The sequence below is a fragment of the Lonchura striata genome, chromosome 6 (genome assembly GCF_046129695.1).
Source record: "Lonchura striata isolate bLonStr1 chromosome 6, bLonStr1.mat, whole genome shotgun sequence".
NCBI classification, from domain to species: domain Eukaryota; kingdom Metazoa; phylum Chordata; class Aves; order Passeriformes; family Estrildidae; genus Lonchura; species Lonchura striata.
This window is the reverse complement of record NC_134608.1, coordinates 58,751,227-58,764,470: the sequence shown is the minus strand read 5'-3', so window position 1 is coordinate 58,764,470 and position 13,244 is coordinate 58,751,227. Positions and strand designations below refer to the sequence as shown.

The 13,244-nt window shown below is 45.5% G+C and overlaps 1 protein-coding gene across 6 annotated transcripts in view; it reads right to left on the bottom strand.

The window, feature by feature from the left end:
• BMAL1 (basic helix-loop-helix ARNT like 1) overlaps positions 1-9,994 on the bottom strand; it is a 47,889-nt gene extending 37,895 nt beyond the window's left edge. For 2 of the 6 annotated variants that reach the window (XM_021527549.1, XM_021527555.2), the window contains exon 1: positions 9,879-9,920. The gene's annotated coding sequence lies outside the window, so the exon portion shown is untranslated. Of the gene's footprint in view, positions 1-9,762; positions 9,829-9,874 lie in introns of those variants that run through there. The other 4 variants (XM_021527552.2, XM_021527551.2, XM_021527554.2 and 1 more) reach the window with 4 other exon arrangements.
• Positions 9,995-13,244: the final 3,250 nt, after the last annotated feature.

Sequence of the window (13,244 nt, the reverse complement as noted above, 5' to 3'; positions counted from 1 at the left end):
AGAAGTCAGACTGTACCGGGGAGGGAAGAGATGATGAGCTCACCAGTGAGTGTCCATTCAACTTCCCTTGCAAACACACACCTCAATGTGGGAGCACACATGTCAACTCTCAAAAGCAGATTACAGCACAAGTACCCACAAAGCCTCCAGGGTAATAGAAGCATTCAAGAAATACTCTGAAATGCATTTATTTTGTTTGTGAGCTGCTTTGGATAAATTTGCTCCTTTTATAGAAGGCTGTTTAATCATCACCCAAGTGAAATCCATCTCCCACCAACAGCAGCACAGTCAAGAAAGAACATGGATGAGTATTAGTCCAGTTAGGGTTAATAAACATTGCTCTGCATTGGGATGGCACATGGAACATCAAATCTAACTGCACTGAGATGACCGATGCCTACAGCCTGAACAGTGGGAATGTGAAAACGATGAAGATAAAAGCAGAGCACAACAGAAGGAGCCACCAGGAACAAAGTGACCAGCCCTTTGAAGGGTGGAAAACAAGGAAAAGCTCACATGTGGAAATGATTGGGATGAGTACACTTCTGGAAGGTTGTGTGGAAAATACAGAACTACACTATGAGGAATGATTGAAGAGAAACTCACCAGCTGCTGCCAAACAAAGGCTCGGCCAAATTCCGTCATAGGGAGGAGTTAAAGGGGATATACTGAGTTGTATTTGGAGGTGAAAATCTAACCCTTCACTGAAACATGCCAGCAGGTTTGCTAGAAAGGGCAATCAAAATTAGCTGTACCTATCCCTAATGCACCAAGGGTCTTCAAGGTGTTGAAAGGGCAGGGAAGTTTCTTTTTCTGCTTCCTGAAAGTCTTTGAAATTCACTTGCCAGCCACTCCTCCAGGCAAACCTGAGAACCTGCACCAATATTATTCTGTGACCTGGTTGCCAACACAGCATCACTCCAAAACATCGTCACCACCACGAAACGCGCACGCACGCACCAAAGAGCAAACAAAGCGCTCACAGAACTGAGACAAAAGGACAGAAAGCCACACACAGGCAATTCCAAGGGTGAATTCTCGAGTGTTTGTGCCTGCAAATAAGGTCAGAGGCCAGCTAAGACACCAATTACCAGGCTTTCCAAAGTCACCAAACAAAATTCAACAGAAAAATGGAAAAATAGGTTTCATTGACAAATAACAGAAAGCAGTACTTTTCCAGACTTGTCAAGGGACACCACCATTCCAGTATGTTTGGGGCTACAGGAAAATAGCAAGCCACAGAAATATCCTAAAAGTAGAGGACGAGTCAGACGAGTGACCAAATATTTGTTTTAAAAAATAAGAAGTATGCACCCGAAATGTGTGCCAAAGTAGATTACACAAGTGTTACAGCACACCATGAATGAATCCATGGAGGCTTAAGCACTTGCCTGAGCAAATCCTGTTCTAAAAGGCACGTTCATTTTGTCTAAAAAGCAGTAAGAACTCTGCCACACTAATTTAAGCACTTAAAGAAACTTGAAGAATCTTAAAATGTTGAACAATGATCATCAGTATGCTAAACACTACCTGGGTCTCTAATGAGATACCAATAGGGCACTTTTTGCTCACTTTTTTATTACATGGAAGATTTTTTTTTGGTTCTGCTTCTTTCCAAGGTGTGCAACTATTTAGTCTCTATTAGTGTTCATATGTTCTAGGGAAAAAATAAGTCAATTCACTTTAAGTAGAAGGCATTAATTCTCCTGTTATCTGCTGAGTTAAACTTTGTCTCATGTTCCATTTATACTCCAAATAAAGTTCAAAATTTTTAGTAAATCTCTTTAATAAGGGCACATTACAGTCTTAAGAAAGTTTTTCATGCCACTGAAGATAAGAACAATTCTCCTGAACAGCTATTTGATAAGAACATCAAGAACAAACTATGGTGCCAATATTTCTCTGAATGGAAGCCTGGGTAGGCTTTCAAAAGCTTTGCTTCTTGAAAACAGAATATTTAAACCAACTGGCAGAAAGATGAGATCTATGCCAAGTTTGAAAATAATTCTTGAACAGCAATTCAGGTTTGTTTTGTTTTGTTTTTTTTTTTTTTTGCTTTATTTTTTAAAAGAGACATGTCCCCTCCTCAAAGGCAGCAGAGGTGTGCACACTTAATGGGGTTCAAACCATCTATTGTCTTGGAAAAAAAATCTCCTCCCCTCAGTCTCTTTCCTATATTCCATTTCCTCCAGACTTCCTGGCAAGTTTAACTGGAGCCATTGCTGAGTCTCTGCCAATTTTACATAAACTATCAGTTTGACAACAACTTGGCCACGTAAGTGTTCATCTCTAGCAAAGTCAGGTGACAGTGCTGAATGAGCTCCTGAGAGATTTGCATATCTGAAACACTTCTATATTTGTCCATCTGGAAACCCAGAGGCACATGGGCCAGCAAGGGGAAAGGGAAGAGTCAGAGGTCTGCCTGAGTTACTCTTCTTTGTTATAAAAGAGAATTTTTACAAAATGGCACAATAAATACTGAAAAGCTCTACTGTATAGCTCCAGAGATGAAAGTAAAAAGTTGCTTATTTTCTGGCTTCTGGGTTTCAGTGCCAAAGCCAGATTTTTTTAATCAAATTTTTATGCAGATTTATGAAAGAAATGACCCAACAGAGCTTAATCCAAAAATACTCTGTCACAAAGACTCTTCTTCCACATGAAGGTTGCAGTGTAACACATTTAAAACAGCACTCTTCACACTTCCTGCCTCTCCCACCTCTCCTTCAGGAATACTCACTTTGTGAGCTGTTTCCTAACCCACAAAAGCAGAAATGTTTATGAAGCCACAAGTTGCATGGCATCAGCAATCTCAAATCACTCTTTTGGGGCAAATACTCTGCTTTGAGAGCCAGCAGATTCCCAAACATAAGCAGGCCCAAACATAAATGCCACCATGGAGCAGAGGGACAGGATATACAGATGGAAATTCTCAGCCAGGAAGGGCTTGGAGCACTGATGGAGGCTACACTGTCCATGGCAACCCAGTTGCAATGATCATCAAAACTGCTGTCCAAACTCGTCCAGATGTCCTCAGATGATGCAAAGGACTCGTGTCATTATAAACCAAACTGCTGGGCACTCAAAACAGGATTTTGTCCCGTCAAGGTACCAGAGCAGAGCCCTGATGATCCTGCCATGAACAGCGGCATGTTTCCCACATGTTCCTTGAAAATCTGCAAAAATCCATCTGTCAGACCAGAATTCTTGGGAGGAACACACAGAGAAAGGACAGTCAGAAAAACTGCATAATGGCATCAGCTGTATCCAATTGTTAAAATTTTCTCTGAAATGGGGAGTTGATAATCCCCACCAGGAATGGGAATTTTAGAAAGAGCTTCTCCAATAGTTGACTGCAGTAATCTTCTCCTCTGTTGGGCTTTTTCCCCCTCATCATCTTATTCTTGATAATGACAAAAACAGAGTAAGACAAATGAAGAGCCACTCCAGCTATGGAAATAAAGCAGGCATTTGCTATGGAAGAGTCTCATGGTCAAGTCAGATAAATGAGGACAGGAATTACCTCATTCAACAAATAATGCCAAGTACAGTCATTGAGATCGCATTATTGCCAGCTGAGATATCTTCAACAGACTGAACTAGATTTTAAAATGCTGTAATAGGGAAATACCCATCTTTCTTCAGACTGCCTCCTGGCCAGACAAGCTGACCAAGTTGCACATGTCTCAGATGGAGAAAAATGTATTTACATAAACGCCCTAAAATTTCTAACAGAAGTGAAACAGAAAATCCAACACGAACACAAACTAGCATAAACTCTTTATTTTTCTATTTAAAATAGGAATATCCAATTGCTGGCCTTGTATTTCTAAACTACAAATAACTTCCAGTACTTCTAGAATTTGGACCCAAACTGCATAGAGAGCACTTGAAAACATTTTTAAAAGATTGTTCTTTAATTACAGCACATTTCCAGCAATTCAAATGTTTTATGTGACAAGCTCGTCTAAGAAGTCACTGAACCTGACTTGACAGGTTTCTAAAATAAACTACAATATTGAGAGGCTGGTTTGGTCATTGCAGTGAAAATAAATTTTAAAATAAGAAAAAAAATAAGAAACTCTATAAAAACAAGAAGAAAACAACACTATTTGTAATAGAAATTTCCAAGCCATATTAAATTTGGTATAGATTAAAACCACAGTAAAATGTTACTCTAAGACAGTAAATTTGCCTAATATTTTGGGGCTTTATCAGACTGATAAGGAAAAAAAGCTGTTCCAGGTATCAGAGCCTTGTAAGATCACAAACATATGTTAAGTTTCTGGATTTATGAAACTTGGGCCATGTCCTGACTGTAACACAAAAATATTATAAAGTATGTTGAGGGCACAGTGTTGATACTGACTTTTTTTTCCATTAGCTCATTGCATTAATTTCATCAATAAAAAAGCCAATTTGCAAATGCCAAGATTACATGAAATGCCTTGGCAAAAAAGCACATTGGGAAAGGGAACAGAGGAATAAATGGGCCTCCTGTTTCTTAGTCAACAATTCTAGAACTTCAAACTGGAAACCGCAACGTGGTCAAGACCAGGTTAAAAAAATATAAACCTCCAAAACAAACACCTGAATTTTTTGCAATCTATTCAAGACCACTCACTGATTCTATCCCTGAAAAATGACCAGGCCATTCAAGTCTATGGGCAAAATAAATATTATTTTCCAAGATTATATGAAAACTAATAAGCCAGTAGCGAAAGTACAGCAGAAAGCCCAAAACTCAAGGAGATTTAAAACACAATTATCAGAGGTCCTTGAGTGAAAGATAAAAATATCAGTGGCACTCAAACCAAAGCCAACTTGCTGCCACTCTCAATGACTACAATGCATATGCACAATATCAAAGTTTTGATATTTTAATAGATCATTGTGCTTCAAATTGGAACTGAAGTCTTAAATTTTGTAATGCTCCAAGAAAATCCACAGACAACAAAGAAATCCATTCATAACAAGTTAAGGAAAAGAAAACCCAACCAAACCAGTTCAAAGAAACTATAAAATAACTGTTTTGTCAGTTGAAACAGTTTTTTCTGTTGAAAAAACATTCTTACAAAAGAGGAAAGAAAGAAGGAGAAAAAGAGTTAAAATAAAAGTTTATTAGCTTTATTTTCTCCTATTTTTTCTAGGAAGTAACTTTTCCTTCTCACTTCACCTGATAAATATTCTGCAGTACAGCATTATTTAACAATTTCTACCAGTCTTTTTGATTTTGTCCATTTTGGTCAGGCAAATTATAAAAGGTAAAGGCACTTTAAGGAAGTTTCCAAGATAAAAACAACTTGAGATCAAGAATAATAGTAATTTCTCAGTTCTCTGGTGGTCTTTTTCATTCACCCTTGAAATCCTACATCAATCCCAAATGGATAAAAAAATGTTAGGGTTTTCTGAGTAGTCCTGTATCAAGAATACATCCAATCTTTAAAATACATGGATTCCATTCACTTATTTTTTAGCTGACACAGGAAGGAATTAAGGCAAAAGGCTGCAATTGAATGAGCACCTAAGAATTGCTATAAAGTATCTCCCTAGAAAAGTGATTTCAGAGACGTGGTGCCAAAAGATGCTGCCTAGGAATCACCAAACGTCCACTGCCCATGGGAAGATGGCTTTCCATCCCAGCCACACAGGGAACAACTGTTCAGCAATGGGTCTGCTGCCCTTCCCAGGTGCCACTGAACTGCCTTGCATCTGTGGAAAACAGAGCCCACCAACACCTGCAAGGAAAACCCAGCCAAAACCACCTCAAAACTACAACCATCTGCCTCAGCTGCTCGGACTCATGAATGGGCCCCTTGAAAGTCAGCAGAAAACATCAACACCTTGGGCCCCAAGAGACTGGCAGAGTTCTCCCCTCCAAACTGCTGCCAAGGAGATCTCCTGCTCTCTGAGTAGCCTACTGGCACCATTCCTGCACAAGGCCAACCTAGTAAACTCCAGCATAGCTCCAGCACAGGGCCACAAGCTGCTCTGACATCAGCAGCTGACCCAGAAGTGCGTCTGACACAGCAGACATTGAATAACAGCTTCTCAAATGGCAGCAGACTGAAAAGGTTACAAATTCTCCATGTGCTGCCTAAGAAATACCTTTTTGCAGCTGCAAAGGAGAAAGTGTGACCTGAACAGAGAGAGAGGAAAGATAAATCCTTGCAGGAATGGGTCCTCAAACAATCCTGTACTTTACTCATGAAGAACCCGTTATCAGGCAGTTCTTGAATCAAATCAAACTATAAACCAAGAATCTGAGCACAAGCTAAAATAAATTTTAAATAATACCAAACACAACAGAAACTATCAATCTTCTCTGGGGCAGAGACTGAAATGTCAGACTATTTTTTTAGGTAATTAATATTCCAAACTAACAAAGCCTGAAGATGCTGTTTTGATCTGCGTTCTTCTGCAGAATGGATTAAAAAAGAAATTACATTTTCCAACATCTGGTGAAAGATCAGGTTTCCAAGGAGATGAAGTCTGGGCCTTGGATAAGTAGCCTTACTGCATATTTCCAACAAATTGAGATAAAAAAGGCAGGTGCCATAAGCAGTTAGTGGCAGTGAGTTACCTCAATACCCACCCTGTTCAATGTGAAACTCAATTTAATGCATCACAGGTTATCTGACAATGTTCAGAGCTATTAAATACAAATAAAACCAATTGGATAGTCACAACTGAGATTTCTTCCCCACACAAAAAAAAAAAAATCCTCAAAACTTAAATAGGCTTTCTAAATAACCCAATACACCAACTCTTAGGGAGAAAAGCCTTCTGATTTTTAAAGTGCATAATTTTTCTGCTTCAATGTCTTCAGTTTCAACTATTTAACACCTGAGCATCAGTCTGGATTAGATCTGACTAAAGCTGGAACATATTTCCTACTGCGGTGCAAGACCACCACACCCATACGGATAGATACACACACCCCACAGGCAGGTCCTTTGCTTTGCTTCATCCATCATCAATCCACTGCCCAAAATCTACCTACAGTGTCTTAGAGACACTGAAAGCTCTTTCACCAGGTTTGAAAATGCCATCAACCACCTCATTTTCATCTTCAAGCACCTTCAAAACACAGACCGTCATTGCTGTGGGTTGATCAAGCAGAATGTTCAATAACCAAATCTCAAAAGTTGGTAACTGAGTTCCCAGTCAGCATCATCCAGTCAGTGACTGCCTTTATAAAAATCAATTATTTCAGGCTGAAGCTCTCAAAATATGATGACAGCCAAAAATTAAAGTTTCAAAACATGTTTACTGTATCAAAGTAAATAGAGAAAGCTTAAATATTGCATTCTGTAAACTTAGTGAGAACCAAAAAGCTACACAAGATTAAAAAGATGTATTTATTTTGGGCTTCTCTTTGCAGTCATTTGCTTATGATATGCCTTTATACAGTTTTTATTGAAGACAACTAACTTCCTAACACTTGGGGATACAAGCAGCTGCCTTTTACTACTTTTCTGCCCTTTTTTAGAAACAGAACTATAGATAAAACTGACGGTAAAGGTTAAGAATGAAAAGCTTGCAGGTTACAGAACTGAAAGTCGCTACAGGATGCACCAAATTTACTTTGTTTCACTTAACAATAATGTATTCCTTCAGGTTTCCCTGTAACTCCCTCAAAGTATAACAACACAGGCAATAGGCCCCATGCTGAAAACAGCTTAAAATGTTACATTTGAGCACGGAAACAGCACTTCTGTACTCATGTAAACTAAATAACCTGCACATCTCCTGGTATTTCCAGCATCCTTGATATCCATTCCCTTGGAAAATCTGCCTTCCTCACCTGCAGCTCAAGGGCTGCAGCTCTCACAGGTCTCAGCTTTGCCATCAGTCCTGCACAGCTTCAAAGGACTGTGTGCAACCCCAAGCTCCACCAAATAAACCCAATAAATGCTCTCTCTTCTTACTCCTGGGTGCCCGAAATAATCTTTGAGAGCAGGTATCTGAAGGAGAAAAACAAATCTCCTTTAAAGTCCCCCTACAAACATCACTAATACATCATTCCTAATACATCCCTAGCAAGGGTCCCCAAACACAGAGAGTCTCTTGGGAGCACATGGTGACAGGAACGTGGCAGCAGCCCCTAATTCCAGCTCTGGCATTGTGGAATGCCAGCTCCAGCCACCTTAGCTTCCCCACACCCAAACCAGGCAGCTTCACGTTCTCTGTGGTGCTTCTCTCTTGTCTGCTCTCCCACAGAACTTCTTTTACAGAGCTTGATCCTTCACAGCCCCACACACCACAGCTGGCCTCCAAAGAGACAACAGAAATGCACAGCGTGCAAGAGAATTTGGGATAAAACAGCATAAAACCCCAATGAAATGCTGTGGCTGTAGATTATTTTACACGCTCAATTTCTACAAGCAGGGGTAAAAATCCAGGAATGGTCATGAGAAGCACAAACCCACAGAGGTCAGGAGGAGTAAAGCCTTTTTCCTTAATAAGCAGCTGTGGTTTACAGTAACCAGAGAGAGGTCTGTAGTTCCTGATGCTTCAAAGAGCTATTTACATATTCCTGGAGGATACAAAACATACATTATGAAGAGGGCAGAGTTTAACCTCATCCTCCTGCAAGACCGTTTACAGAGACAGTTAGCTGGAATTAATACTTAATTGGAACAAAACTCTTTCTTTCCTCCCTTACAGACTCAGCTGCAGCCTGCGTACTATCAGTCGCTCACATTTAATGAGCCCTTTTAATAAAAGAAAAGGTACTTTTAATATGAGCGTGTTAAAAAAAAGAAACATAATATTTTGAATGCTGAAGTTCCAGAATTTAAAAAAAAAAAATACACTTAAAGGCTGAATTTTGAAAAGAGATTAGAACACACTCTGCAGCTGACCCTTTCTACCTCACACACTAAGGAAATGCTATGAAATTCCAGCAAGCAAATTTACTTCCAAGGCAAGAAAACACACCCACTTGTTCCTTCACCGTTGTTTTTCAGGCACAAAAATCTTCCCAAAACTGTTATAATCGAGACACCGGAGTGACAGAAACCTCAGCAATTAAAAATGCAAAGAGATTCCCTTGCCTCCCCAAGCGCAAAATCCCCGATCTCGGGAAGGCGCCTCGGTGTTCCCGGTGTGCTCCGTTCCTCCCTTCCCCTCGCACACAGGTGTCGGCCAGGGCAGCGGAGGGGGATCGGGATGCGGGGATCCCGGGGCGAACAGCCCCGGCACGTCCCGGGACGCTCCGTGCGGCGCCAGCAGCCGCCGGCCGCGGGGCTGGCACCTGCCCGCGGGCGGGACCGAGCGGGGAATTCCCCAGCACCGCCATCCTCCTGGCGCTCACAGGGGCCGCCCCCATCCCGGAGCGGCCGGCCGAGACCCCGCTCGGGCAGGGGAAGCGCCACCGTCCCCTCCGTGAGGGCCGCCCGAGCCTCGCCACCCCTGAGGGCGACTCGCACCGGGCAGAGGGCACAGCCCGGCACGCCCCCGCCGCCGCGCCTGCCCTCCGCGGGACCCCGGCCCGGCTCTGACAGGGCTCCGGGCCCGCCCGCCCCGTCCCCGCGGTGCCGCCACACCGCCGGGCCAGCCCGCCCCGGGGCCGCTCCGTAACGGGGCCCCCGCCTCGCTCCCGGCTCCCGGCTCCGCAGCCCGGCACCGCCGCCGGGGGGTCCCGCCGCCGCCATCGCCCGGCCCGGGCCCCTCCCGGGACTCCCGCGGCCCCCGGGGGCGGCGGCTCCGCCGGGGCCGCGCTGCCCCTCACGCCCCCCGCCCGCCGCCCCTGGCGCTCACCGCGGCTCCGCGCGCCCCTCGCCGCGCCGCGCCCGGCCGAAGGGAGCGCGGGCGGGGGTCGCGGCCCCCCGGCAGCGCCGCACGCCCGGCGCAGGCAGCCCCCGTCCCTGACCTACTTTCCGCCTGGCTTGCCACCCGACGGCGCACCACTAACCTACTTTCCAGCCAATGGCACCCTCCCCCGGCCCCGCACCGGACGCGCCCGCCCGCCAACGGCAGAGCGGCTCCGCGCCCGCCTCGCCCAATGGGCGGCCGCCGAGCGGGCAACGCCCGCCCCCCCGAGCGCCGGCAAATCCCCGCGCGGCCCCGCGGCACCGGCCAATCGGAAGCGCGGCTCCGGGCTCTGGTCCCGCCCCTCGGCGGGGGGCGCCGCCGGGACCCGGATGTGGCGGTGGCGGCGGGGTCGGCGGGGTTCTCGGGGCGGGTGCGGCCGGGGCGGCGGGGAGGGCTCGGCTCGGCATCGCCCGCGCTGCTGCCCCCGGCGGCGCCGCCCGCGGTACCGCCCGCTGCCCGCCCCTCCGCCGGGGCTCGCCCGGGCCGCTGCGTCACCGCCGCGTGACGTCAGCCGCGGCCGTGACGTCACGCGCCGAGGTGTGAAGGTCATGGCGGCGCTGCCCCGGCGTGGCCGCCCTGCCCGCGCCTCGTCTCCTTCCGTCCCTCGGCGGCGGGGCCCGGGCGCAGCCCCGCACACCGCCCCGGGGCCTCGGGGAGCCCGTGCGGTGCTGGCACCTCCCGTCCGCTGAGAGTCCGCTTCTCTGCGCCGCGCTCACCGGCCCTTTGCCCGCCACCCGCCCTGCCAGAGGGCCGCTACCGTGTCCCTCAGCCCCCGTGTCCTTCAGCCCCCGTGTCCTTCAGTCCCCTGTCCCTCAGCCCCCTGTCCCTCAGCCCCCGTGTCCTTCAGCCCCCGTGTCCTTCAGCCCCCCTGTCCCTCAGCCCCCTGTCCCTCAGCTCCCGTGTTCATCAGCCCCCGTGTTCATTGGCCCCCGTGTCCTTCAGCCCCCATATCCTTCAGTCCCCTGTCCTTCAGCCCCCGTGTCCCTCAGCCCCCCTGTCCCTCAGCCCCCGTGTCCTTCAGCCCCCGTGTCCTTCAGCCCCCGTGTCCTTCAGCCCCTGTCCCTCAGCCCCCGTGTCCTCCAGCTGCTGAGTGCCATGCCTGTCCCTGCCACTGATGCTCCGGGTGCGATGTATGTCCTGGTCACTGATGCTGCGTCGCCTCTGGAGCTGCTCACAGCCTGTTCCATTCTGCGTGTGCACCAGGCCAGAGGTGCAATGTGGTAGAGCCATCCACTGCGCCATGTTCTGGTCTAAATTTAGACAGTCCACGCAGCAGCGTAGAGGGGATGTGTTGCAAGAACATAATCACAGCGGAGCTGCTTTCAAATGCATACATTTGCTAAATGGGATTGCGTGAGCGCTGCATCAGATTATCATTGCCACATCCTAATTGTGTTAACATTTCCTGTCCTGTGATGCCACGTCCCAGAGGTTTGGTTTACGTTTCCCAGGGTAACATCACCGGGGAAGTGTGGGTTGCAGCGGGGTTGGGGCACGGCGTGGGTTTGGTTGTCCCAATCCTCCATCGCTCAGCCCGGGACAGCATTAACAGCTCCTTTACTCCTAATTGAGTGGGGACTAAACACTGGCAGCAAGTGGCCCCTGCTGGATGCAAACTCTCTGTTCACATCAGGGTACTCCTATTCGGCAGAAACCCTCCAGAAGAGCGAGTTAAATGAAACACTACATCAGTAGGACGGAAATGTATACTGTGAACAGAGAGGAGAAGATGCATCTTCTTATTTCCAGCAAAATGGTGCTGCTTTGCTTTGTTTTAGTGCACAGAAGTTATGGAGGTGGAGAAGTCTCCTTGACTACTTCTTTCAACTCGGCCTTTGTAGTTTTGCTCATTGTTTCTACCCATCTGTAGAAATAATCTTCCTTATGGAGTCAATCGCGTAGTGTCTGTTTTAATGAGCCCAGTGCCTGCTGTAGGGAATGATGCCAAGAGTAATGATCTTTTGCTATTTCTGTAGGAGAGCAGCTTAGCAGGCCATATGTCAGATTTCCCAGTGAGAGATTGTTTGGAGTTGTTTTTACACCGTAGTTTCTATTCATGAGATATTAAAGAAAATAATAGCATCTGGTTAATCAAATTCCGAATTTCACCATATGATGATGTATATCAGTCTAGTTCTGTGACTTTCTTTGAAATAGATTGTCAGGTCAGTGCAGGCATTCTATCTGTAGGTGAATCAGGCATCTTATACCTTGAAATTCTAAAAATGAGGAGCTAAGAATTTGAAATTTGACAAGACCTGAGTTCAGCTCCTGACACCAAAAAAGTTTGCACCACTCTTCTACCACACGTTTCAGGAGACAAAAGGCAAACAGGAGAGGTGAGGCTTGACCAAAGGTGGAGCATTTTCTCCTTGCAAGGTACTTGAGGGAGCACATGAAGTAGAGCACCCCACAAATCGTGGGAGCTGCTGGGCAGACCAGCTCAGCTGTGTGCTCAGCTCAGGGCACTGTGCACTGGTGTGTCTGATACAAGATCAGAAGCATTTCCTCATCTAGACAACTCTCACATGATTAATTTTCAGATTTTATGCTTTTTCTTTCTAAGAATGCAGTAAATTAGATCTTAGGCAGAACGTTAACTGCCTCCTTAGCTATGTTAATATGTTAATGGTTACATCATGTTTAAACACCAACATTTACACTCATGATTGGCTTACAATGACAATTTAAAAGCAGAAAGAGGGTGTGCTATGTGGCAATTGTACTGAAAATTGTTGTTTATTAATAGAATAGTGGAAAAAGTAGCTCATGTTCCAACTGATTACTGTATTCACATTTGAATGCTACAATAAAACTTTGCAGGTCTTAGGATTTTGACTTTGTGTCAAGAAGAGTGGCAGATACGATCGCCATTAAATGCAGCCTACCTAAGGTATGATAAGGCCATATCAGCAGTTTCACTTTAGAATCTGCAAGTGTTTAAATCTATAACTATTTCCCTGCAGAAAAAGGAATCTGGTTTCTCAACTGATAACCCAAAAACCGATAGTTTCTTTTCTGTTTGGATTTATTTTTTTGGGCAGGGGTTACCTTCAAGCAGTCTTGATATATCTCTGGAACACCTACAGATGTTCAGAAGTAACCAGCCAAATTAGTTCTTTGATGTATTAACTTTGTATTCTCTCAACCATGCTTCATGACCCCAGTACATGACACAGAGGACACAGATCTCTGAGTCTTTGGAGGGTGAAATTTTGTGAAATGGTTTGGAGATAGAAGAATTATATGTGTTTATTTTTTTAATGTTTTCCAAAACATGTGCAAGATAGGATATCTATTTTAGCACCTAGCTATGGATCCCACTGCTTTAGAGCATTTTAAGCAGATGCTGTTTGTTCATAGGTTTCCAGCCATGGAAATACTGATTAATACTGATTAATTAACCTGTCTTACTCTTTTATCCAACC